Raw genomic sequence first — 24,995 nt, 5'->3', positions numbered from 1 at the left:
ACACTGAAGCACGAGAGAAACTGGTATGGGCATGCCTATTCAAATCAGCTATATGTGAACAGACTGAATACAGTGAATCGGTCGGTTACGCCTATATAAGACAACTGTTGTTGGATCCATTACTGCTGCTACAATGGCAAATTATCAAGATTTAAGTGAGTCTGAACGTGGTGCTATAGTCGGCGTACGAGCGATGGGACAAACCATCTCCGAGGTAGCGACGAAGTGGGTATTTTCCCGTGCGACCATTTCACTAGTATACCGTGAATATCAGGAATTCTGTGAAACATCAAATCTCAGACATTGCTGCGGCCAGAGGAAGATCCTTCAAGAACAGGACCAACGACGACTGAAGAGATTCGTTCAAGGTGACGGAAGTACAACCTCTCCGCAAATTGCTGCAGATTTCAAAGCTGAGCCATCAACAAGGGTCAGCGGTCCAACCATTCAACAAACATCATCAATACGGGCTTTCGGAGCCGGAGGCCCACTCGTGTACCCTTGATGACAGTACCACAGATAGCTTTATGCTTCGCACGGTCCCGTCAACACCGACATTGGACTGTTGATGGTTCGATTGGTTCAAATGGTTCTAAGCACTATGGGACTTCACATCTGAGGTCATCAGTCCCGTAGACTTAGAACTACTGAAACCTAACTAACCTAAGGACATCACACACATCCATACCCGAGGCAGGATTCGAACCTGCGACCGTAGCAGCAGCGCGATTCCGGACTGAAGCGCCTAGAACCGCTCGACCACAACGGCCGGCAGACAGTTGATGGCTGGAAGTATGTTGCCTGGTCAGACGAGTCTCATTTCGAAATGTATCTAGCGGATGGGGCGTGTACGTGTATGGAGACAACCTCATGAATCCATGGTCCCTGCATGTCAGCAGTGGTCTGTTGCAGCTGGTTTAGGCTCTATAACGGTACGGGGCGTGTGCTGTTGGAATGATATGGGACGCCTGATACGTCTACATACGACTCCAACAGGTGACGCATACGTAAGCATCCTGTCTTGTGATCACCTGCATCCATTCATGTCTATGTGCATTCCGACGGACTTGGGGAATTACTGCAGGAGAATGCGACTCTCCACACGTCCAGAATTGCTACAGAATTGCTCCAGGGACACTCTTCGAGTGTAAACCCTTCCGCTGCCCACCAAACTCTACAGACATGGCCATTATTGAGCATATCTGGGATGCCTTGCTTCGCGCTATTCAGAAGAGATCTATACCCCCTCCTACTCTTAGGGATTTATGGGCAGCCCTGCAGGATTCATGGTGTCAGTTCCTTCCAGTACTACTTTAGACATTATTCGAGTATATGCCAGGTCGTGTTGCGGCAGTTCTGCCTGCTCGCGGGGGGCCTACACGTAACTAGGGGGCTGTACCAGTTTCTTCGGTTCTTCAGTGTAGGATATCGTAGATTTAAGCTCCACCGCTATCAACTTTCCGGCAAGTACAGTACAGAACATGGAAATGTGTCTGAAAAAACAAGGCGGAATTACGGAAATGGGCTGGAAAACGGTAGATGTGACGTACATTTACAGACAAACAAGTGATATAAATTTCAGGAGAGTTGGATTATTCATTCAGGAGAAAGAGATTCACAAATTAAGTTAAGAGGGCGTTGGGTAGCCTCTCGGCATTATGCCAGCATTTGCTCAGGTAGGCATTGATTGATAACGGTGTTGGATGTCCTCTTGATGGATATCGTGGAAAATTCTGTCTAACTGTCAAAATACCTAACTAGGTGGAAGGTCCTGCCCATAATACTCCAAATGTCGTCATCTGGGTTGAGATCTGACGACCTGCCTGGCCAAGGTAGTGTTTGAGAAGCACGGAGACAAGCAGTAGGAACTCTCGCCCTGTGCTTGAGGGCAATAGCTTACTGAAGACTAGTACCTGGACGGCTTGCCATGGAGGGCAGCGAGACGGGGCGCAGAACGTCGTCGAAGTACGGTAGCGCTCTGCTCTAAGGGCCCCGCGGATCACAAAGTCGTCCTGCTAAGAAAAGCAATGGCACTCTAGACAACCACTCCGGTTAGTCGTGCCGTATGGGGGCCGATAGTGAGTTTGGTATTCCACCGCTGTTCGGGGCATTTCCTGATACATGTTCGAACCGATATTCATCCCTGAAGATTATTATACTGCAGTCAATGAGATTACAGGGCCCGATGACCTCTGAAGTTGTGTCAGGATACGACCCGAATAGCAGCGGGATGCCTAACTTGCTGTCACCCTACAACCTGGAGTGACAGCCTGGGGTGCCATTTCATTTCGTAGTAGGACTCCTTTGGTTGTCATCCATGACACCTTTACAGCACAGCGGTATGTCGACGATATTCTGCACTACGTTTCTTTTCCATCCATGGCAACCCATCCTGGATTCCATTTCACTAAAATAATGGAATAATGCCCGACCGCTCACTGTGAGAGTTGCTACTGCTTGCCTTCGTGCGTGCCAAACCCTACCTTGGCCAGCAAGGTCACCGGACCTCTCCCCAATTGAGGACATTTCGACAGTTACGGGCAGGGTCATCCAACCAATCTGAAACTCCAATCGGACAGGAATACATCCAGAAACATTATCAATGAAAGGCATGCCGCATAACTGCTTGCACAAGGGCCAGGTAACCCAATGCGTTATCGACTTGTTCAACTTATGAAGCTATTTTTGTTTTAGAATGTTTAACATCTGCAAATACTGTTTAGCTCTGAAAAGGATGATACTTGGAACGTCCATTACACAACCATTTAAAGAATATTTAGTATAAAATGGCAAGTATTTGTTACTATGACGATGACACAAGCAACGCATCGATACCTGCTATACATTTAAGGGAGAAATGGCATGTAATTGACGAAACTGAAACCATGTTACTATTCTACATAAAACAACCTCATGTAAGGGATTGAAATTTCTTCACAGTGCACGATAAATCTAAATTTCATTTTGGTTCAAATGGCTCTGAGCACTATGCGACTCAAATTCTGAGGTCATCAGTCGCTTAGAACTTAGAACTAATTAAACCTAACTAACCTAAGGACATCACACACATCCATGCCCGAGGCAGGATTCGAACCTGCGACCGTAGCGGACACGCGGTTCCAGACTGAAGCGCCTTTAACCGCACTTTCATTTTGGATTAACAATATGAACTGAGAAATAAAAAAGAAATTTTGAAAATTTTCGTGATATTATAGTACGAAGGTTATGGTAAACATAACAATTCTTGTGGGTATTTTTGGTCTGTCGCTGCAACTACAAAACTGCGTGATTTTTTCACCAGACGCGTTTCGCTTTATTGAGGTAAAGCATCGTCAGTGGTCTGTAATTAAGTTATTTACATTTCGATTTGCTTTTTAGATCGAAAAGCAGTTCGTTAAGAATAGGTTTATTTGTACTTACGCTGATTTTTCGGCTGATTTCTCGCTTACATCGGGGAATGCGGTCTGCTAGCACATCGATGTTTTTCTGTTTTTGAAACTGGCAATTTTCGTCTAATTTTTAGATGTTCTGCAGCACTATGCATTTCGCACACCACACTTTTGCGCACAACACTGTATTCTGTTTCTTTTTTTACTTCAAGTATCTATTGTTGTTTGTGTTTTTTGGTGTTGTCAACATAACTTTTCCGCCACTCTGTGGCGGGGAAACCATCATCAGTGGATATAAGCATATAGCAGTGTGATGGAGTGTGAGTTAGAGGAAAAGGTGAGGAGCGAGAAGTGAAATGAAACTGTGAGCTGGGAGGGGGTGGGGGGGAGGGTTGTGGGAGAGTGCGAGGGGGTGCAGGATGGAAAAGGATCTTTTCTTTTTCATGTAATTTCATCAATTATTCTATACAGAGTCTGGTTTCCAATATTTATATGGTCATTGAGCAACTATTTATTTTGTGTTAATGGCTTTTGTAAGTGGAAATTTCCTTGGAAAGAGAGGAGGTGTCTGTCTTTACTGATTTTTGTGATATTCATGTCGTTTTCAATATTGCTTGGTCTATGGTGTTCTTCTTTTAGATGATCCGCAAATGTTGAGTGATTGTACCGTATTTGAATGCTCTGATATATTCTTTATATCTTGTATCAAACGTCCTGCCAGTCATTCCAGTGTATATCATCTCACAAGCTCTGCAACTGAGCGGATAGATACCACATTGTTGCAATCTGTCTGGTTTTCATTTTAGTTTGGGATGCACTTTTGTATGGAATTGTTTGTTTTGCAAGGAATTTTTGTGTCTTGTTTTTTGATTATGTTTCCTATTTTATGAGTCAATTTTTTGTGGTAGGTCATTATATGCCAGTTTCTTATTGTAGTGCAAGTTGCACGACTAAGTGTGGTTTGGTTAGTTTTTTCATTATTTGTTTAGTTTGCCTACCATTGTTTCTTTGTGTCCATTTTCAAGGCTATTTCTTTATAATTGCTAACTCTTTCTGGTAATTAGAATTGTTTAGGGGTATCCTGTTCAGCCTGTTTAATATGTATCTGATTCCTGCATATTTGTGGTTCTGTGGGTGGTTTGAAGTTGCATTTAAGATAATATCAGTTGTTGTGGATTTTCTGTATATGCCGAATGTGTGTTTATTATTTTCTTTTCCTATGGTTATGTCTAAAAAGTTGGGTGTGTTTTTTTGTTCTTCTTCTACTGTGAACTTTATGTTTTTGTTTACAGTATTTATGTATTGGTATAGTTGCTGTAGTCTGTTTTTAGGTTCATCTACCATCGATATTATTTCATCCATGTATCTGCACCAGTAGATAACGTAGTAGCTTTTCATTGTTGTTATGTCTTCAAATATTAATATAATCGGTCTGGCACACAGTTTTAATCTGCCAAGAAGTTTCATGTCAGTGCACACTCCGCTGCAGAGTGAAAATCTCATTCTGGAAAGATCCCCCAGGCTCTGGCTAATCCATGTCTCCGCAGTATCCTTTCTTTCAGGAGTGCTAGTTCTGCAAGGTTCGCAGGAGAGCTCCTGTAAAGTTTGGAAGGTAGGAGACGAGGTACTGGCAGAAGTAAAGCTGTGAGAACCGGGCGTGAGTCGTGCTTCGGTAGCTCAGTTGGTAGAGCACTTGCCCGCGAAAGGCAAAGGTCCCGAGTTCGAGTATCGGTCGGGCACACAGTTGTAATCTGCCAGGAAGTTTCATATCAGAGCACACTCCGCTGCAGAGTGAAAATCTCATTCTGGAATATAATAACAGTTGCTGGCCATGTAATTTTACTTCTTCATTGGATAACTGTGTAATGGACACTTCATGCGTCTACCAGTGCACATCAAAATATTTACAAATATTATATTTTGATAGTATAATGAGATATATATGACACATGTTACTAACAAAAGCTGTAAGTATTGTGTATACATTACCACAATTTTCAGATATCCATTTGGTTTTCAAATTGCATGTTTCTACAACACGTGCTGGAAAATGGTCACTTACCGGGAAAGGTCATTCAATTGAAAATACATTATTCAGCAACTTCAGGTTTTACGATAACTCGTTTCTACGATTAATCCATTACGATCATCACAATAAGTGATGTGTGGTGCATTTCCTTTCTGAGAGAGTTTGTAAAACACCATGTATGCCGTTGCAGTTCTCTGCTGGTTTTAAGATTTTGCTACGGGAAAATTCAGATTGTCAGCGCAAACAGCTCGACAGCGGATAAGCTGCGCACACTCGGGGCAAGGGGTCCTACCCACGAGGCAGCGCGCCTCAATGGCGCCAGTGTCAGGTTCTGCAGCGCAGCCATCAGAGGCGAGGCGATACGTCTCCCGGCCGTCGCGGGCTGATTGATCCCCGCTAACCCAATCGGCGCCCTGCCTCTTCCTAGGACCCACTCTGTCTGGCGGGGGCGCAGTAGATACCTGCCCGTGCCCGATTGCTCTCCCGGGGGAGTGGGGAGGGAGGAACTGTTGTGTGTGTGGGTGGGGGAGGATGGGGGGGGGGAGGAGTACCCGATTACTCCACAGTCGCTCAGCTGATAGTGGCTGATACGAGATCCCGAGCAACAATGGCTCCCAACAGAGTTGTAGCACTCTCAGATCTACGAGTTAAGGAGCACCCTCTGTACTGGACAGTACCAAATGCATACCACGAAAGCTCGCTAATTAGGACCAATTGGGGTGCGTACTAGCCCAAATTACAGAGAGCCCAAATTATGGAATTAATATTTTTTAAATTAGATGTATGAAGTAACTGAGAATATACACTACTGGCCATTAACATTGCTACACCAAGAATAAATGCAGATGGTAAACGGGTATTCATTGGACAAATAGAACTGACATGTGATTACATTTTCAGCAATTTGGGTACATAGATCCTGAGAAATCAGTACCCAGAACAACCACCTCTGGCCGTAATAACGGCCTTGATACGCCTGGGCATTGAGTCAAACAGAGCTTGGATGGCGTGTACAGGTACAGCTGCCCATGCAGCTTCAGCACGATACCACACTTCATCAACAATAGAGACTGGCGTATTGTGACGATCCATATGTCCGGCCACCACTGACCAGACGTTTCCAGTTGGTGAGAGATCTGGAGGATGTGCTGGCCAGGACAGCAGTCGAACATTTTCTGAATCGAGAAAGGCCTGTACAGGACCTGCAACATGCGGTCGTGCATTATCCTGCTGAAATGTAGGGTTTCACACGGATCGAATGAAGGGTAGAGCCACGGGTCGTAACACATCTGAAATGAAACGACCAGTGTTCAAAGTGTCGTAAATGCGAACAAGAGCTGACCGAGACATGTAACCAATGGCTCCCCATACCATTACGCCCGGTGATACGCCAGTATGGCAATGACGAATAAACGCTTCCAATGTGCGTTCACCGCGATGTCGCCAAACACGGATGCGACCCTCATGACGCTGTGAATAGAACCTGGATTCATCCGAAAAAATGATGTTTTGCCATTCGTGCACCCAGGTTCGTCTACATCTACATCTACATTTATACTCCGCAAGCCACCCAAAGGTGTGTGGCGGAGGGCATTTTACGTGCCACTGTCATTACCTCCATTTCCTGTTCCAGTCGCGTATGGTTCGCGGGAAGAACGACTGTCTGAAAGCCTCCGTGCGCGCTCTAATCTCTCTAATTTTACATTCGTGATCTCCTCGGGAGGTATAAGTAGGGGGAAGCAATATATTCGATACCTCATCCAGAAACGCACCCTCTCGAAACCTGGCGAGCAATCTACACCGCGATGCAGAGCGCCTCTCTTGCAGAGTCTGCCACTTGAGTTTATTAAACATCTTCGTAACGCTATCACGGTTATCAAATAACCCTGTGACGAAACGCGTCGCTCTTCTTTGGATCTTCTCTATCTCCTCCGACAAACCGATCTGGTACGTATCCCACACTGATGAGCAATACTCAAGTATAGGTCGAACGAGAGTTTTGTAAGCCACCTCCTTTGTTGATGGACTACATTTTCTAAGCACTCTCCCAATGAATCTCAACCTGGTACCCGCCTTACCAACAATTAATTTTATATGAGTACACCATCGCAGGCGCTCCTGTCTGTGATGCAGCGTCAAGGCTAACCGCAGCCATGGTCTCCGAGCTGATAGTTCATGCTGCTGCAAACGTCGTAGAACTGTTCGTGCAGATGGTTGTTGTCTTGCAAACGTGCCCATGTGTTGACTCAGTGATCGAGACGTGGCTGCACGATCCGTTACAGCCATGCGGATAAGATACCTGTCATCTCGACTGCTAGTGATATGAGGCCGTTGGGATCCAGCATGGCGTTCCGTATTACCCTCCTGAACCCACCGATTCCATATTCTGCTAACAGTCATTGGATCTCGACCAATGCGAGCAGCAATGTAGCGATACGATAAACCCCAATCGCGATAGGCTACAATCCGACCTTTATCAAAGTCGGAAAGGTGATGATACGCATTTCTCCTCCTTACACGTGGCATCACGACAACGTTTCACCTGGCAACGCCGGTCAACTGCTGCTTGTGTATGAGAAATCGATTGGAAACTTTCCTCATGTCAGCTCGTTGTAGGTGTCGCCACCGGCGCCAACCTTGTGTGAATGCTCTGAGAAGCTAATCATTTCCATATCACAGCATCTTCATCCTGTCGGTTAAATTTCGCGTCTGTAGCACGTCATATTCTTGGTGTAGCAATTTAAAGGCCGGTAGTGTAAAATTGTAGTAGACATCAAAGAAGATTGTAACCTAAAACAACAGACAGCATTTGTGCACTGCGCAAAATGTATCAGTTTTTCCAAATCTCCCATTGCGAAGCATATGTTTCAAACTTGGCTCAAAAGTCCCCTAAACCATCCTCAGCAACTGTGTAAAACTATGGCGCCCTGACACGTCGCCCTCTGGCATCAAACAGCAAGGTGTCACATGTGAAATAAAGGCCAAAGTTCAGACTATCTCGTTTTTCCTTTAAGCTGCCTTCCATAAGAAGGGTCAGTCGGAGTCGCTTCTGACGCGTAAGACGCTACTCCGCGAGCTGTTCATGGCCACTTCTCGCAGTACTACACTGCTCGTCCAGGAATTAATGCACGTCACAGACGAAGTGTCGTAACCGAGATTCTCGTGACAGCGAAAAGGGTTTTTGCAGAGTTTACTGCCTCGCTGTAAGCTGTGCAGATACAACGACACACCAGTTTTGAAGGCTCATCTCCAGCTCTTCACATCACTGGCCTCTGTCTTGCGCAACATAGTAGGAGCGACAAAAATGATACACGTTTCCCTGCACTTTTTTGCTCCAAAGGTTGAGTTTCCAGTTAATCCTTTGCACCACAGTACCAAAAATTCTAAACGATAAACGTTGGCCGCGCGGGATTAGCCGAGCGGTCTAGGGCGCTGCAGTCATGGACTGTGCGGCTGGTCCCGGCGGAGGTTCGAGTCCTCCCTCGGGCATGGGTGGGTGTGTATGTCCTTAGGAAAGTTTAGGTTAAGCTTAGGGACTGATGACCTTAGCAGTTAAGTCCCATAAGATTACACATCCATTTGAACATCTGATAAACGTTGCTTGTAACTTGACAGTTACCTGGCAGTACGAGTACACTACCCGTACGATGTGGTGGACAAAAATAGGATTGTGAACAAGGCAAACCTCAAGAGATGGCATGAAGGATGTCGATGAAACCGCGACTTCCCATGTTAGTTGATTCGCACACGATTCGCGGTCAGAAACATCAGTTCGCAGTGCGATGATCAACGCTGCGTCGTTCTTGACGACGTGCGACATTGCTGACAGCCTTTACCTTCACCGGTGATTCAGCCCTACTGTAAGGACATCGTGGGACTGTAACCGTATTGTACATTATCTGACCCATTTGGAATGTAGTGAGACCACGATCTTTGCTCTGGGATACGGGCTGGAACTGCTAGGGACTGTTCAAAAGAGCGTCGTGAGAAACCGCAAAGTGTGTTTACATTGTTACAGCCCTCCTGTCTCGCGCCCTCCTGCGGCGTGATAATAAGGGGAGGGGGGGGGGGGATGGGGTTCGCAACATTGACCTCTAAGGTCGCCAGTTCGACGACGATCTCGGTGCCCCCCAGGCACTTTTATTGCCTGTCAGATACTTCGACAGCCATTTGGCTGAGTTGTACCTTTGACCTGCTGCAGCGCCTGTGAGCAGGCAACCCTTTAAGCATCCCTTACATGGGGTTGCCTTCATTCAGGGGCCGGAGTAACTGCGAAGCACCACTCAGCTCAATGGCTGTCGGAGGCTAGTGCGTGAGGCCAGGAAATCCCTTGAATACCCCTAACATTAGGTTGCCTAGCCTCAAACGCCAGAGCAACAGTTGAGCACCACTCCGTTCTATGGTTATAGAAGTCACTGACAGGTGCATTTTTACGTGCCCAAGACAAGGTTACTGAAGAACAGGTCATATAACGAAGAAACAGTGCGACACGAACTAGCGATAGAGCCAACTCAAACCAGAATAACCAAATACTGTAACACCTGGTGCGCGCAATTACAAAGAATGGACAGTAAACGACGTCTTAAACTAGCCTTACTTTACAAACTGGACGGAAGAAAAGATGTTGGAAGACATAAGAAGAGACGATAGACAATCTGTGAAGATGGAAGTGGTTCAATGGCCAATCCGTGAAGCGTAGGAGGAAAAGAAATTCAGCGAATTTAATGGTTTAACAAAAACTAGTTGAACTCCACGGAGCTCTGTTGTTTGTACCAGGTGTACCCAACATCGACAACGGTGGTCAGATTTGGGGCAGTTATCCATTTTCGTTCCCCAGTTAGATCGCTTTCCTTCAAAAAAAGTCTCAGTTTTGTTTGCTATTTTTCTTAGCGACCTATATTGCCGCCATAAGTGATATTTCACCCTAATGCTTAACTTGGGCACATTATTGCACTGTTGAAGGCTTTGATCACTTTCAGTGAATTTAACACAACTCGTCGTGTTGGCTTGAGCAAGGGAACTGAGAAGTCTTTGATTTGTTGCGTGCTCGTGTCTGACAATAACACTTTCGTAATTCATTATCGGCCACGAGTGGACTGAATTCGAAAAGATGGAACCGTTTATCATTCTACAGTAAATGAACTTCGCACGAATAATAGCCGGTACAGTAAGGTTTCACTCCGGGATGAAAAAGAAAAGCTAAGAAACCGGACCGAACTATCGCGATTGTGTAGTAAGTTCAGCCCGAATTGGTGAGGTTTGTTGCATAGAAACACAAATTGCTATAACGCTGTCCATCGATAAGAATTACGTATCAAGTAAAATGGAGTTTAAAATTTTGAATGTTGCGCAAGTGCAGTGAATCGAAAGCCTGCACTTGCACGGTGATCCATAACCAAAAATTTCCACGTCGTATGTGAAAATGGCGGATCGACTACAGGAGGCAAACAACTGCCGTTCTGTGGCCACAGTGCTGGGAGGATTGCGCCAGGAACGCAGATAAGCGCTTCCAAATTCCAAGATGACCGAAACTTTGATGAAATATGGTATTTGTGCAAAGGAATATGTACCGGCGACGAAGTGCATCAGCAAAGGACGTAGAAGGAATTCACCTTTCGATTGAACGTAGTGCACCGAAACCGACGTATGAAACCAGTAGGGAGCTGCAAGAATACAACAACTGTTGGGTGTGTTTTGGAAAGCGAGCTGCAAAATGAAGCTGTAAATAATTGAAATATCACATGAATTGAAAGACCACTTCAAACGTACGAATTAAAGTAAAGCAATGCTGGAAGCCATGGGGCCGAAACATTTGATGCACGTCTCATTTTTAGCGATGATGAGAACTTCGACATAGGACACAAAGGCAACGGGAACAACACCAGAATATGGGCTACAGAAAAGTCTTCGGGTGTAACTGATCATCAACGTGACCCACCAAAGGTTGGGTCAGCTGAGTGATGAAAAGTGAGCTGCACAATTTTTGCGTTGTGTTCCGACGAACATTTAACTGGACATACGTAAGCCACTGCCTATGTCAAAGCTTGATACGAATAACGCGGATTACGTTTCTCAGCGAGATGAAACATCCCCATATAGAGGCTGGAGGTTGCACTTTTTTTGAACCAACATCTTAGTAACCACGGTAAATGATAACAGCCAAACAGTTGCAGCATAAAGATTTATTAAAATCCTTGACCACGGTTTCGGTATATCTAAAGATACCTTCATCAGAAGTAAAATACACTAAAATCACATCCTGCAGTGGAGATACATGAAACAATTGTGCCAAAGGCGGCGTCAATAGTTGGAACATACAGGCGAAGTACTGATGCTATGCTGTGTTCGCATCGACCATCTGTCCATAATTATGTTGTATAAATGGAGATGATGTTTTAACTACTGACGACGCCTTTGGCAGAATTGTTTCATGTATCTCCACTGCAGGATGTGATTTTAGTGTATGTTACTTCTGATAGAGGTATATTTAGATATACCGAAACCGTGGTCAAGGATTTTAATAAATCTTTATCCTGCAACTGTTTGGCTGTTATCATTTACCGTGGAGAATTTCAACAGTTGCTGTTTCAGCCATGTTTAAAATCTTGAAATCTTCCTAACCTTTGGATTTGACGAAGCTGAGTTCTGCTCTTGGTAAACTACATTTCCGGAACTGACATCGATGTATTTCTTTTTATGGGTTCAAGTGAGAATCTTTATGCATGCGCCCTTTTTACCGAAAACATTGCCAATACTTAAAAAGTACTAGCGTCGGTGACTCCACATGTACTTTTGAATCCGTAGTGTGAATGTGACGATCACTTAGATAATAATTGTCGTTATTTTTTGAAACAATTATAGTCAACTGAAAGCAGACATCGTGTTTATTCTGTCACTAATCAGTTCTTCATATGGTGGTTGGGCAAATGGTGTAAGAGCAGTCGAAATATTTTTGCTTCCGCGGTGCTGGAAGAAACATGTATGTAATTTACTACATATTTTATATCGGGGAACAAAAACTATTTACCCTATTGCACTCTTCGTCTTAAAACAGCTTTATTTATTGTTTCTAACTGTTTTCAATCGATTCCAAACCTCCAAAGACTCCAGATTTATGCACGGCGTAGTTATGGATGAATTAAGAAGTCAAACAAATGCCTGGGAGGTGCTGCATTGTTCAGTCGCTTTCCATTTGTGTTCTGGGATTAGCCTCGCATCATAGACGTTTGCTGTCTGTAAAAGGTTGCACAGAGTAACTGACACACTTACAAGGGAAACTGCCCATCGCTTACCCCCCCAGGTTTAGTAGTAAGAGGGTCGACTGGACAGCCCGTCAGAAACCCCTGAACACAGATCAGACATTAAAACAGGAAAAAGGTGTACTGGACTGTGCAAAAAAAGCAAAATACACTCCTGGAAATGGAAAAAAGAACACATTGACACCGGTGTGTCAGACCCACCATACTTGCTCCGGACACTGCGAGAGGGCTGTACAAGCAATGATCACACGCACGGCACAGCGGACACCCCAGGAACCGTGGTGTTGGCCGTCGAATGGCACTAGCTGCGCAGCATTTGTGCACCGCCGCCGTCAGTGTCAGCCAGTTTGCCGTGGCATACGGAGCTCCATCGCAGTCTTTAACACTGGTAGCATGCCGCGACAGCGTGGACGTGAACCGTATGTGCAGTTGACGGACTTTGAGCGAGGGCGTATAGTGGGCATGCGGGAGGCCGGGTGGACGTACCGCCGAATTGCTCAACACGTGGGGCGTGAGGTCTCCACAGTACATCGATGTTGTCGCCAGTGGTCGGCGGAAGGTGCACGTGCCCGTCGACCTGGGACCGGACCGCAGCGACGCACGGATGCACGCCAAGACGTAGGATCCTACGCAGTGCCGTAGGGGACCGCACCGCCACTTCCCAGCAAATTAGGGACACTGTTGCTCCTGGGGTATCGGCGAGGACCATTCGCAACCGTCTCCATGAAGCTGGGCTACGGTCCCGCACACCGTTAGGCCGTCTTCCGCTCACGCCCCAACATCGTGCAGCCCACCTCCAGTGGTGTCGCGACAGGCGTGAATGGAGGGACGAATGGAGACGTGTCGTCTTCAGCGATGAGAGTCGCTTCTGCCTTGGTGCCAATGATGGTCGTATGCGTGTTTGGCGCCGTGCAGGTGAGCGCCACAATCAGGACTGCATACGACCGAGGCACACAGGGCCAACACCCGGCATCATGGTGTGGGGAGCGATCTCCTACACTGGCCGTACACCACTGGTGATCGTCGAGGGGACACTGAATAGTGCACGGTACATCCAAACCCTCATCGAACCCATCGTTCTACCATTCCTAGACCGGCAAGGGAACTTGCTGTTCCAACAGGACAATGCACGTCCGCATGTATCCCGTGCCACCCAACGTGCTCTAGATGGTGTAAGTCAACTACCCTGGCCAGCAAGATCTCCGGATCTGTCCCCCATTGAGCATGTTTGGGACTGGATGAAGCGTCGTCTCACGCGGTCTGCATGTCCAGCACGAACGCTGGTCCAACTGAGGCGCCAGGTGGAAATGGCATGGCAAGCCGTTCCACAGGACTACATCCAGCATCTCTACGATCGTCTCCATGGGAGAATAGCAGCCTGCATTGCTGCGAAAGGTGGATATACACTGTACTAGTGCCGACATTGTGCATGGTCTGTTGCCTGTGTCTATGTGCCTGTGGTTCTGTCAGTGTGATCATGTGATGTATCTGACCCCAGGAATGTGTCAATAAAGTTTCCCCTTCCTGGGACAATGAATTCACGGTGTTCTTATTTCAATTTCCAGGAGTGTAGAAACTGAACGGTTCAAGAACAAGAAATGCAGTATAAGGTGTGGTTGAGCGTGTTCGGTCAGTGTGTTATCTACCATCTGTAATAAACACACTAAGCGAATAGAGCAATGATGAACTTGAACGGATGTCATGGGACGTCCGCTCAGAACAAATACAGCGAGCAATAACGGACAAAATGAGGTCAACGGCGTTCGGCTGCCAAGCGGGCTAGCCGTGTTCAAACCTCAATCGTGTCAGATTTTTTTTTCTTCTCTTTCTTTTTTCGTTGTTCGCTTTATTCAAATTTTTGTCTGTGTCGTGGTGTAACGTCCGTTTGCAACAGCAAGGTGTAAGGCAGGAACTATAATGGCAGCTGATTCTGCACAACTACTTTATTACCAGCCGAAAGAAAGCGGCTTTTCGAATGGGAATCGCAAAGGTTTGCTGACAAGGCGACAAGTCAACCGAATCATCCACCGGGAAACACCTGTGATTTGTCACACACGGCATTAGTGACACGTGTATCATATGACGGGAATTTCTAATCGACGCTCGTAATATGTACGACTGGCAAGTGAGTCAGATATGACTCTTTGCCCGATATAGGTGTTCGTATGAAGGTGATCACTCCCAAGGAAATGATGAATACATAGTAGTTTGTCACATAAGCTGCAACAAATCAAAGCAACAGTTTCGCAATCACAGCCTCTCTGTGCTCTAACCAAACGTACGTTCTTAACGTTTTTGAAAGTGCATTCCGTTTTGGAAGACTTGACTCTTGAATTCCTTTCTTGTAACATAGCTGACATCCGTTTATTTGTTGTTTTCATTTCTGTGGGAAGTTGAAACGTCTTTGTGGAGTCGTTTCGTAGACCCTTGTCTCACTGGATTCAGTGCATCCTATTCTGTCCACCGCCTGAAAGACTGAGCAATCAAACTAAGGCTTATTAAATGATATTATGTTCGATTTTTTGTGTTCCATAGGAAATCATGACCTGTATTTATTATGCTTTTCCCTTAACCCTAACCTAGGTGAGCGTGAATGTGACTGAATGAGTTTTTTTATGTGTGGTTTCGGGTTTCTTTTGTGGGGGACGCTGAGTTGTTTATCGTCTGCTAGGAGCAGGTGATGTTTGCTTCTCGTTTGGAGGGCAGCACAGGATGACCAACTTAAGATCCCAGTACCTGGACAGAGAGATTTACCCCTTTTAATCGGAGGTTGGTTTGTCTGTCAGGTTGGTGGTGGAAGCCTACCCCTCTGGTAGCTTCCGTTGCATTGGTAGTTAGGCGAAGCACGGTGGAGAAAGGACACTCTGCAGTTAGCGGTTGGTGAGCACAGTTCGTAGCTCCTAGAGAGGGTTGCTTCTGAAAGGAAGTAGATCGAATTAGAACTTCCCTATGTTTAATTCATGGCATATTTAACTACTTCAGCTTAACTGAAGCACGTGTAGTTATGTAGTTTCGGGATGTGGTATAATTACTTTGTTAAAAATCGGCGACGATGATGGTTGAAATTAAAAGTGTGGAAGTTGCTTTGTTCCTTTCGGACAGTCGTGGGTATGTAGATGGAATGATTGAGGTATTGTGTTCCACTTCCTTTTTGCGTGTTTTTCCTTTTTAATTGCGCGATTCTACAATTTTTTGCGAATTATTTAGTTAAACTTTTTTATTCAGATACCAGTCATGTGTATTCATAGGATGTGCATCAAATTCAGTAATGAAATAAATGTGCTACGTAAAAGATAAACTCAGTGTCCTGTATCTTTCTCATTAATGCCAGTTTTCAAATAAATTGTCTAATCCCTGATTTTTTAAGTTAATCTGCTTGCTTATGATGAACAAAAATGGGAGAAAAATACAAAGTGGACAGCGTACTGTCTCAAAATAAAGAAATTATCTAGTTTCATTAAGCTTGTTGATGTACGACATACAACTCTGTTCAACTTGTTAGTTTCTTTAAAGAAACTGCATTCTTATAATTAAATTCTTAATTTAATTAAACTGATAATTTCCAGTCCGGTCTTTTCTTAATTGTTAGGGAGGGCTTGGGCTGGTGGCGACCCTGTAATCTTTGTGAGGTGGCTTAAGCAGAAATTGTGCACAAGGGTTACATCTCAATTATTCATGGTACGTAACGTATGTCCAGCCTTGGCTAGGATCCATTTACAGTTCTTCATACATACTTTACAAAGTCTATGCGGCACCTCGCCCGCTCTCACTGTTCATAACATTTACTTGCGACGATAACGTAGTCTTACCAAATGACTCATATTCTACAACCAACGCATAGTATGACAACTACCAAGATTACAGAAAGAGAACAAGCAGTTTAATTATTGGACGTACAGTTCAAAATGTTGTGAAAAAAATAGTACGAGGGAGTATTGAATACGGCTCTCCCGCTTGGTAGTCCAATACCATCACCACTTACCCAGGACGCCGTAGCTGTTTCAGGCTACTCTTTATTGCTCTTCTTGTTCTTGGGCCGTTTATTGTTTCTATTTTTCTTTTTCTTCACAGTTCAGCAATCTTCTTCCTGTGTTCATGCTTGATCTGTGTTCAGTTTTTGGCGGACTATCCACGGGGTCATCTTATCACAATATCTGAAGGGGTGGGATTGGCAGTTTCCCTAGTCATTGAAAATGTTTTCCTGTGCGTGTGTTGAATAATGTATCATTTCGTGCTGTTCAGTTCCGTCTCCGTATGTTCATAATTTCTGATATTACTGCATGCTGTGGCGAGAACGCCGCTAATGAGATACGAAAGTGTTTTTTAATTCTTACGTATCAGTAGATGGCGCATCTCTGCAAGTTTCCCATGGCGTAGTTCCAAATCGCACCACTAAGGGGCAGAAGTGTCAGAACATGTAGACAAAACATCCGCCCCGTGTTTTCAAACACGGCTAGTTCGGACCTGCAGATACGCAATGCAATGACCAGTTTTCCAAAGTGAACTGCAGCTGTTGTACCTTCTCGGAAATCAACAGCAGCGTGCATGCACGTGGCCATCTACCCGTAGTGACGTTTGCTCCATCCGTTGATATTGCGAGGTGCCGGGTGGAGAAGAGTTTGTACCTCTTTAATTCTGACGAATTTTGCATGAGAATGAGACATGCACTCGACCCCCTCCTTACCTACCACCTAATTAATTATGCACATAATGGTAACGAAGGGAAATGCTGGTGGACCCTGTTAGTCGGTAAAATAAGGAAGGCACACTCGTAATAATTTAATAGAAATCGCAATCTACTCTGAGAAAAAAAAGAGAACTTTATCTTAATAAACAACAGGAAATGGGATTCTGCATACATCTACGAAATGATATGCGGCTTAAATATGACAATGAGATTTATTATACATCAGAACATAAAGGTACGTGGTTATCGACACAAACAGTAGGTTAAACGACAGGATATTCTGAACTACTATGTGAATAAGAGTTGGCTCGAGAACAACGGCTCCTACTCTCTGTGATGCGATAGCTTGACGATAATCATTGGAGGTCCTAATCAATCAAATATTACTCTCTCGACTATATTGTAGTATCTTGATTAGTAGTGAGAACTCACATTGGATCACATGGAGAAAAAAGCAAGGTGTACTTGTGGCAAAGCGAGCGCGCGTGCTGCTGAAGACTTCAGTATAAAACTGATAGGTCCTACAATGGCGGAGCCGCAAAATACTTTAGCAATCCTGAAATTTGTAGCAGGCCGTCGGTAGGCAGCTTTCTGATGATGTAGGTGCCGACTTCTGCCGTGCAGCAACTCTGTTTCAATCCCTGGCCTTGAAGGCTGTCCGAGAATTCTAAGTTCTGCCGAACAAAGTGCGACTAAGTCGCACGACTGTCCGACTCTGACGCCGATTAGATCCAGAATCTCACTGCCTGCGCAACGCAAGAGCGAAGCCATTATTCCTCAACTCCCTACTGTCCTCTAAATCCGCGAATCACCATTCAGTGCTGATTCCAAAATTCCCCCACACTGTCTCGGAACATCATTCGCGCCAATAGCGACCGTTCCCTCCAACTTCGAGCAGGGCTTTATGACGTTAACTAGCCTCAGTTTAAGTTGACCAATCATGCCTCTGCTATTCAGCTGAGGGCACTGAACTTGTCATTTGAGCGGCTACGAAAACAACATGCCTAGACCACCGGCCATCCGGCGCCAGACAGTCGCACCCAGCAGGGCATTCTCAGAATCAAGAGGACAATGCAGTCAGTCGGTGCCAGGAGTCTTCGTTCCTGATGCGCCGGAACGGTAAACACATAAACTGCGGCGTCACTCAGACGTCTCGCAGGTCGTTTCGCCCTGCAGACAATAGGCGAAACTCGACCGACGTCAGTCGTTCCGCCAGGCGCTTAAGCCCATTGTACGAGCCCCTCAGAATTTGGGGAAGTGCAGCCCCCAACCAGAAATGCAGTGTGCCGCGTCCTCCAATGCTTGCCTTGCACAGTAACCCAACATGCACAGGAATCAAGTGAAAAGTATTTTTGAGTTCTAAGTACAAATGCTCTCATTACAATAACCTTATTCGGTCTGTTACTACCGTGCAATGGCATAGAACATTAATAAAATTGATGAAAATGAGAGGTGACATGCAAAAGGGGGCATGGAACCTCTCAATATTGGACTTGTAATTTTAATGTTGCTGTCTTCTGAACCCCCTGCAATATATCCACACCAGCACAAAAGTGTTGCCTCACCTCGATATGCAGGTGAGTTCCCACAGTGGCTGTTCCTGTACCAATCGGATGGTCACTCATAAGGCTGTTTGTAATCATATACAGAATTACAACGAGAGCTACATGCGGGTAGAACGGCGCACTCAAATGGACTGCAGCATTTCAACTGAAAATAAAGCACCCGTGAGAGCACTTTAGAGACGTCTGGGGAACAGCGGAGTGAACACTATTACAGAACACTGTGCAAAAAACATGTAATCTAACTTCTCTGATAATGCTAAAAATATTTGTAGAATATATGGAATCTGTGATGGAGATTTCATTCTGATTTTGTTTAAAAACGAAAACCAATCGCTGAGAGTTGGTCAATTCCTCTTTGCCTTTTTTCGTTGGCATTCTCTGTTTGAACTGATAGCACAAGTATTTATTATTTATTTCAAAGATACAATTTTTCTAAATAGTATTGTGTTACTCCTCGTACTAACTTAGATTTGTAAATATTTTTTTCAGCCTCTTTTAGCGATGATCGTCAATTTGCACGTTACTGGTACCGTGATGCTACTGACAGACAGCCACCGCTGCAACTTTGAACGCACAATGAAAGTCCGATATATTTAGAGAAGTTGTGTAATACAAAGCAAGTCCTAGCATTGCTGTAAAGGTATTTATTCTCACAGTCACGCATTACCCGGTTAATAATGATTCATTAATCACCGATTACGGCGATTCCTGCTCAGCATCCGTCATTAAGATAGTTCCGCTTTGTCTTGTTGCTAGGAACGAACTACAATCTACCTTTAATGTTCAGTTTAAGAGAAACAGGAATTATAACATCAGTCATTCTATGGGGGACAATCGCGACCAATGGCCGGGTCCACACCGTCACGTTATGCACAGATGGCTGACAACTAGGGTCATTGCTCAGCGTGTACACCGCAATCAAAATGACGCGGTGCAAACATGGAATCCGTTCCAAGTGACAGCTAATTCCGGGGTCTTACGCTGCCCAAGCCGTCAATGTTTGACAGGTGCACATGACGGTTGATATCCACTGTTTCGGAGTCGAAGCTGAGTGCTTCTGAACCGAATACGGCGTCCGAAGAGGCTACACGACGTCGTATATCGTATCAAACTGTTGTGAGACGATTTCATGATGCGAATCTCCGTCCATTCCCAAAGATCATGGCGAACACCACGCCGTACACCACAACACCGTGGACTCGTTACAGATGGGAAAGGTATTGCGCAGAATGACCGCCCCAGGGTTGGCGTCAGGTGTTGCTACGGACGAAACTCGGATCTGTTTGTACCGTGGTAATTAATCGTAGACAATGGGTTTCGACACAACCCAGTAACATTAGAACCCTCCAGCAATGAGTTCCACTTGTGCAACAAAGTGTGACTAGTGTTCTCGGGAAGCGTTACGTGGGGCCACCGTCGTTCTTGAGGGTAGTCTTACTCCTCTAAGGCACAGTGGGAAGGCTCTGTAACAAATAATGGGACTGTATCAGCGATACGTTGATGACAATTTTGTCTTGACGGATGATATTTCATGTGCTCATCGTGCTGTTCTCCTAAACGTGTTCCTTCAGCATGCTAGTATCACCAAAATTGAGTGATCTGCCTGTTCCCCGAATAAGAACCCAACCGATTATATATGATATCTACGGAAACGAGCTATTTTTTGACATCGACAACACGGCTTATGCAAAATCGCCATTGTAAAGTGGGACAAAGAAATGTCATGTCACTAGGGCCTCCGGCCGAGTAGACCGTTCTCTGGGAGCAAGTCTTTCGATTTGACACCACTTTGGCGACTTGCGCATCGGTGGGGATGAAATGATGATGATTAGGACAACACAGCACCCAGTACCTGAGCAGAGAAAATCTCCTAAACAGTCGGGTATGGAACCCGGGCGCTTAAGAATGACATTCTGTCGTGCTGACCACTCAGCTACCGGGGGCGGACAAGTGGGATAATCTGAACCATGAACTCGTTGTTGTTATGCCACGACGGATTACAGCTTGCATACGAGAAAGGGTAAGTTCCACCACGTACTTCCATTACTCAGTAACGCTGTGAAAAATCCACCAGTGAGAAAAAGATTTTGTCGGTGCAAGAATGTTTGTTTTTATAATGTGGTGATCTGGTCACTCTACAAATGAATATAGACGCGTGCGTCAAGCCAAATTTTGTTTTTTGCGGCATACATTTGAAAGAAAGAGCGTGCAAAACTTTTGTTGACGTATGTATCTTTTGAGAACTGACTGCAACGTCAAGCTCATTGACTCATTGGAAAGTCTCATCCGTCCCAACTTGTAACTCTTAGCGCCTAAGCTGAGCTTTTGGACAGTAGTTGTTAAAAAGTGCACCTAAATGCAATGTTTTTCGCGTTGGTACATAATGGATTGTCTTACGATATTATTCTTAAGACTTCAGAAATTATAGAATGCGTAAATAATAAAATAACTCATTATATTTTTATTCTTTGGTTTATACACGAACTTAAAACCGTATAAAATAAATAAAATATAAATAAATTCAACAATTTTCGCCAGCACAACTGTCGCAACAATTATCTGTGGCCAAGTACTTTCGAAATAGCAGCACGGGGCAGCGCAACTAAGAGAGTCGAGAACAGATTCAATTAAAAAAAAAAAAAGAAAGAAAGAAAGCATTCCGTCTTCAGCCCACAAGTGGCCCATCGGGACCATCCGACCGCGGCTGCGGATAGGAGGGGCTTGTGGTCAGCACACCGCTCTCCCGGTCGTTGTGATGGTTTTCTTTGACCGGAGCCGCTACTATTCGGTCGAGTAGCTCCTCAATTGGCATCACGAGGCTGAGTGCACCCCGAAAAATGGCAACAGCACATGGCGGCTGGATGGTCACCCATCCAAGTGCCAGCCACGCCCGACAGCGTTTAACTTCGGTGATCTCACGTGAACCGGTGTATCCACTGCGGCAAGGCCGTTGCCTTGAATTCAATTGAACATATATATATTATTTAATATAGAGCCATCCACATCTACATCTACATGGATACACAGCAAATCACATTTATGTGCCTGGCAGAGGGTTCATCGAACCACCTTTACAATTGTGTATTATTCCAATCTCGTATGGCGCGCGGAAAGAACGAAAACCTATACCTTTCTGTGCGAGCTCTGATTTATTTTGTCATGGAGATCGTTTCGTCCTATGTAGGTCGGCGTCAGCAAAATGTTTTCGCATCCGGAGGGCAATGTTGGTGATTCAAATTTCGTGAGAAGATTCCTCCGCAAAGGAAAACTCCTTTGTTATAATGTTGTCCACTCAAAATCCTGTATTATTTCAGTGACATTCTCTCTCCTATTTCTCGATAATACAAAACTTGCTGCCCTTCTTTGAACTTTTCCGATGTAGCCCGTCAGTCCTACTTGGAAAGGATCCCACGCCCCGCAGCAGTATTCTAAAAAAGGACGGACAAGCGTAGTGTAGGCAGTCTCTTTAGTAGATCTGTTACATTTTCTAAGTGTCCTGCCAGTGAAACGCAGTCTTTGGTTAACCTTCACCGTAACATTTTCTGTGTGCTCCTTCCAGTTTAAGTTGTTCGTAATTATAATTCATAAGTATTTAGTTGAATTTACGGCCTTTAGATTTGGCGATTTATCGTGTAGCCGAAGTTTAACGGTTTCCTTTTAGCACTCATGTGGATGACCTCACACTTTTTGTTATTTAGGGTCAATTGTCAATTTTCGCACCATACAGATATATTTTCCCATGAATACATCTACGAAAAGGTTTTCACAGTTAATAAATCGGAAGCACTGAAGTGAGTGGCGAAAGTGCTGTTACTGTAGAGAATTGATGGTTAAGGGGCTGACGATCAATAATAGAAGGACCATGCAGAAGGAATCTTGAGTGTGAATATGGAAGTTGAACGTCAGATAATGCGAGAGAGAGAGAGAGAGAGAGAGAGAGAGAGATTGAGAGATTCTGTCTAGTTATGGAAGACGGCAGTAGAACGTCGGAGATTACCTTAGCGGTGGCATAGAGTCGACGGTGGTCTCGATGCGCTCGTAATTGTGAATTACCCTCGTAATTCCGACGTGTCTAATTGCCATGACTAGCCAGCAATGAGACTGTAAACCGATTATCTCGACAAAACCGGCAGCCTTGCCGGAACTTCTGAGGCCTCAGGCACTCAGGTAAACTGCTGTAAATTGCTGCCTAAGCTGTAGGTCCGCGTGGCCTGGAAACTGACTGTGCAAACCGCGACAGACAAGAGATGCCTGTAGGAGCTGGGACCGCCGTCAGCTTTGGGCGCTGTTTAAAACCTCGGCACAAAATGGAAACAGTCGACTGGCCATACAGGGGATGCATCCCACAGCCCACCTAAATAGGTTCGTTTTCACAGTTCTGGGAAGGCTGCACACACCCGTTACGCTGCCAGACACAGACACTGAAGTCGTCTCTTTGCTACATCCATGCGCGCGGCACCATTACAGTTCTCACACGGGCTAACTTTTGACAGGAAAGTCCACCTTTGCGAAAGTGAATAACTTTGCAGTGAAGTGGAATAACGAGGTCACAAACATATTTGAAAAATTCTTCATCTACGACTTATGACTAGCTACTTAGTACCTCCCGTCTGTCCTCGTAACACACATCAAAGCAATAATAAACATCAGGCACTAATTAATGTTCAAATGGCTCTGAGCACTATGCGACTTAACATCTATGGTCATCAGTCCCCTAGAACTTAGAACTACTTAAACCTAACTAGCCTAAGGACATCACACAACACCCAGTCATCACGAGGCAGAGAAAATCCCAGACCCCGCCGGGAATCTAACCCGGGAACCCTGGCGCGGGAAGCGAGAACGCTACCGCACGACCAAGAGCAGCGGACACTAATTAATGTATTCGAATTTCTTTGTTATTTCCGATCTCAAGATATTTACTCAAGCTATATTTTTTCTTAAATTCCTCCACCGGTAAGGAGTGTGGCACTACAATTCGTGATAAATATCGATTTCTCAAAAAAGTATTTGCAGCCCTACCCTGCTCTTAAATTAAGGTCGCTTCTCTGTCCGATTGTTGACGGGTTGTTGTCAGCACCGAAAACCAGGAAACATTCCACTCTGCTGTGCGAGGTCGGGCCTTTTCCATACGAAGCTGTAAATATCTTCGGAAATGTGATCTCCATTTTAATAAAAAAAGATATTCAATTTTTTTAGGGTTATGGGATATCGTTCTCTCAGTTGTTCCTGAAAATCGGTATCGATCTATTCGTTTTGTCATTTTTCTACGTGGAGTTGAATTATATCACTGCAGAGTATGTTTTGAAGTAGTACTCGTAGCTGCTCAAATATCATTTGTGAGTATGTTTCAGTCACACTGGTACCAGCTATTAATACTCTTTATAATCATAGTACAAGTTTATAATATCTCAAAACGTTGAACTACGATATAACAGCATTTAAGTACAGAGCGCCTTAGTGTTATAAATCTGCTTTTATTTTATGACAATTTTCGATCTATGAGGTCATTATGGTCATACGCGACGTTTTACATAAACAAATAATCAAAACAAAAATCGTCGGTAGATGCAAAATCATAATAAATTTGTGAGAAACACAAGTGAACCGTAGAGAAATTTTCACTGTGGGTCATTCGTGTTTATCACAGATTTATTATGTTTTTATGTAGTCAGATGGTATTTCTCTTGGCTACAACATACCCTAGTGTCGTGCACACTACAAATAGTTTGCGTTTACCACAGTCTTATTATGTCGAAACAGGTCTGTCGGTAGTTTCTCATTTGCATTTGTGGTTTTGTACGTACTATGCTAAGCGACAATTTTGAATAGGTTATTATTCGCGCGAAGTCTTTGGTCAGAGTAGCTGTGTCGCTGGAAGATGTGCCTTTTTTTGTCATCGCTGCTGGGCAGCGAGGAGCGCGGGAGTTCTGTCAGATTAGTAGAGAGACAGATGCAGAGCAGACGAGTAGTGGCAATATAGAAGTAAAGTGCATATGTGATTAAGTAAGAAAGATTTGTATTTGGATATAGTGAAACCGACGAAAAGGATTTGGTTAGTGATTT

The 24,995-nt window shown here is 44.7% G+C and overlaps 1 long non-coding RNA gene and 1 pseudogene across 1 annotated transcript in view; one reads left to right on the top strand and one right to left on the bottom strand.

The window, feature by feature from the left end:
• LOC124619873 overlaps positions 1-24,995 on the top strand; it is a 1,840,881-nt gene that overhangs the window by 119,282 nt on the left and 1,696,604 nt on the right. The window lies entirely within an intron of this gene.
• LOC124620899 lies at positions 21,768-21,884 on the bottom strand (annotated as a pseudogene).

This window comes from Schistocerca americana, chromosome 6, assembly GCF_021461395.2.
Source record: "Schistocerca americana isolate TAMUIC-IGC-003095 chromosome 6, iqSchAmer2.1, whole genome shotgun sequence".
Taxonomy (NCBI): domain Eukaryota; kingdom Metazoa; phylum Arthropoda; class Insecta; order Orthoptera; family Acrididae; genus Schistocerca; species Schistocerca americana.
The sequence above is the reverse complement of the archived record's forward strand: the minus strand, read 5'-3'. Positions and strand labels throughout refer to the sequence as shown.